This window comes from Bubalus bubalis, chromosome 18 (genome assembly GCF_019923935.1).
Source record: "Bubalus bubalis isolate 160015118507 breed Murrah chromosome 18, NDDB_SH_1, whole genome shotgun sequence".
NCBI classification, from domain to species: Eukaryota; Metazoa; Chordata; class Mammalia; order Artiodactyla; family Bovidae; genus Bubalus; species Bubalus bubalis.
Genome location: NC_059174.1, coordinates 49,175 through 52,741, shown reverse-complemented (window position 1 = coordinate 52,741; position 3,567 = coordinate 49,175). Strand labels below are relative to the sequence as shown.

General features: G+C 40.7%; 1 pseudogene; it reads left to right on the top strand.

Moving 5' to 3' along the window:
• The first annotated feature begins 1,617 nt into the window (after window positions 1–1,617).
• Window positions 1,618–2,550, top strand: LOC102415036 (annotated as a pseudogene).
• Window positions 2,551–3,567: the final 1,017 nt, after the last annotated feature.

The following is a 3,567-nucleotide window of genomic DNA, read 5'->3' as shown; positions in this document are numbered from 1 at the left end:
AAAAAACAGGAATGGAAGAGAGAAAAGCCAGCCTGAGATATTAAGACATGTGATATAGGAATAGAAAGAAGCAAACATTTTCAGGATGACTGATTATTAGGAAGAGTTGAACAGATTGGGTACATCGAATAGAAAGAAGCCAATTTATGTAAGTGAGTAAGACACTGTATGAGACTAAAATTCAAGTGAAACCTACTATTAACCTCAAATGCCTTACTGAATGTAAAAAACAAATATTTTTACAGTTTGAGGTGATACCTTTTGAAAAAATAGAGGTAATTATACTTTCCAGAAAAGCATCTATTTCTGCTTTATTGACTATGCCAAAGCCTTTGACTGTGTGGATCACAATAAACTGTGGAAAATTCTGAAAGGGATAAGAATACCAGACCACCTGACCTGCCTCTTGAGAAATCTGTATGCAGGTCAGGAAGCAACAGTTAGAACTGGACATGGAACAACAGACTGGTTCCAAATAGGAAAAGGAGTACATCAAGGCTGTATATTGTCACCCTGCTTATTTAACTTATATGCAGAGTACATCATGAGAAACGCTGGACTGGAAGAAACACATGCTGGAATCAAGATTGCTGGGAGAAATATCAATAAGCTCAGATATGCAGATGACACCACCCTTATGGCAGAAAGTGAAGAGGAACTCAAAAGCCTCTTGATGAAAGTGAAAGAGGAGAGTGAAAAAGTTGGCTTAAAGCTCAACATTCAGAAAACGAAGATCATGGCATCCGGACCCATCACTTCATGGGAAATAGATGGGGAAACAGTGGAAACAGTGTCAGACTTTATTTTTCTGGGCTCCAAAAGCACTACAGATGGTGACTGCAGCCATGAAATTAAAAGACGTTTAGTCCTTGGAAGGAAAGTTATGAGCAACCTAGATAGCATGTTCAAAAGCAGAGACATTACTTTGCCAACAAAGGTTCGTCTAGTCAAGGCTATGGTTTTTCCTGTGGTCATGTATGGATGTGAGAGTTGGACTGTGAAGAAGGCTGAGCACCGAAGAATTGATGCTTTTGAAGTGTGGTGTTGGAGAAGACTCTTGAGAGTCCCTTGGACTGCAAGGAGATCCAACCAGTCCATTCTGAAGGAGATCAGCCCTGGGATTTCTTTGGAAGGAATGATGCTAAAGCTGAAACTCCAGTACTTTGGCCACCTCATGCGAAAAGTTGATTCATTGGAAAAGACTCTGATGCTGGGAGGGATTAGGGGCAGGAGGAGAAGGGGACGACAGAGGATGAGATGGCTGGATGGTATCACTGACTCGATGGATGTGAGTCTGGGTGAACTCCGGGAGTTGGTGATGGACAGGGAGGCCTGGCGTGCTGCAATTCATGGGGTCGCAAAGAGTCCGACACGACTGAGTGACTAATCTGATCTGATCTGATCAAAGTTGTTTATCAGGAATTAATGTTTTCCAGAAAGGGACAAAAAGAACGCAAGGAAAACCTTTCAAAATAAAAATAAAATCTTTTTCTTCAAGTTTTGAATGCTTTCTATTTTAAAATGCCCATAACAAGGAATAATATACATCATCATATTTACATATTTATAAAGATTGATAACTATTTAATTTCAGGTGGCTACAAACTGCTCTGAGTCATGGAAAATAGGAATAACATCGCAGAATTTATTCTCTTAGGACTTTCTCAGAAAAGGAAATTGAAATTCTCTATTTTTTACTGTTCTTACTTTGTTGCAATTCTGATCAGAAACCTACTTGTCATGATTTCTATCGCCTCCAGTCAACTTATGAAGCAGCCCATGTATTTCTTTCTGAGGCACCTCTCCCTCGCAGACCTTTGTTACACTTCCACTGTGACCCCCAAGTTGATCGCTGACTTGCTGGCAGAAGTGCTGGTAGCATTGCTTGTTACCATGGCTGCATGACACAGCTCTTCACCATGCACTTCTTTGCGGGGATCGAGGTCTTCATCCTCACGGGGATGGCCTATGATCGCTATGTGGCCATCTGCAAACCTCTGTGCTGCACTCTGATCATGACCAGACAGAAGTGCGTTGCCATGATCGCTGCTTCCTGCGCTGGGGGCTTCCTGCATTCCTTCGGTCAGTTTCTCCTGGCCATCTTTTTACACTACTGCAGCCCCAACAAAATAGATCATTACTTCTGCAATGTATATCCTTTGCTGAAACTGGCCTGCACTGACACCACCAGAATCAGTCTCCTTGTCATCGCCAATTCAGGCCTCATGGGCCTGGTGACTTTTGTGGTCTTGTTGATATCCTATGCTGTGATCTTGTACACTGTCAGGTCCTGCTCTGTAGAGAATCAGTGCAAAGCTCTCTCCACCTGCAGTTCCCACATCACTGTGGTGGTCCTCTTTTTCGCTCTTTTATTCTTCACTTAATAGTAGACCAGCAACTACTTTACCAGAAGACAAAGTGTTTGCTCTTTTTTATACTATCATTCCTCCCATGCTCAATCCTCTAATCTATACGCTGAGAAACTTGGAGATGAAGAATGTCATAAAGAAACTCTGGTGCCATATCGCAGTAAGAAAGGAAATGAACTAAAAGATACCTCTGATTTTCACCACTGAATTTGTTGAATATATGAATTTTCTACACTGAAGACTTTAAAATGTATAACACTTGTCTTATATGCTTTTTTGTTTCATTTTGTTTTAACAATATATAGATTTAAGTATGAGCAAAAGCTTACAACTCCCTGGATTTATCCAGACTCTCTGCTGTGCTCTTTTCTAGTTTTCTTGTTTTCTTATTTATATCTCCTCTTCCCCTCTGATCTTTTGGCTGTGTAATCAATTAAGATATTTAGCAGTAGACTATCAAAGGCATCATGTAATACAAATCAACACTGAGAACCCATAGAGCCCATTCTTGTATGTGACTTTATTCAATAAAGCCAATTCTGGTTAGCAATGATTTTGAAGATAATTCCAACATTTTACTTGTATCATTTAAAGAATATTCTAAAAGATCAAATTTTGGACCTGCAACTATATTTCTTAAAAATATAGCTTTCTACTCTGATCATTGTGTAGCCCATGGCAATCTGGAGCTTCTCATATGTCCAACACCAGTACTCTTACCTAAGCCCTACATCAATCTCTTTTCTTTTGTTCAAAGGAACTGTCTCTCCCAACCTTGTCCGTGTAAATGTGAACTGCAACTCTGGCTAATTCTAGCACCTGATAGTGTATATTTGTTATGGGCATGTGTTCTGGACTCAGAATTGCTTACTAACTATGAGGACCGGGACATATGCTCAACAAACCATCCATCAGGTGATACTAATAGCCCAGCACATAGTCTTGTGAGGATACGGGCAGGACTGAAACACTGCTTGGTCACACAGTAAGTGCTCAATACGTAGGAGCTATTTTATTACCCAGTCTCCTCTTATGCATCAGAAATGTAACCATTCTGATAATAATTTCCTTTGGAGCAGTGAGGGTGTGAGATTGGGGCTCATATTAATGTCATGCTCCTATTACTAGGCTTCCCTGGTGGCTCAGACAGTAAAGAATCCACCTGGAATGTGGGGGATCTGGGTTCAATCCCTGGGTT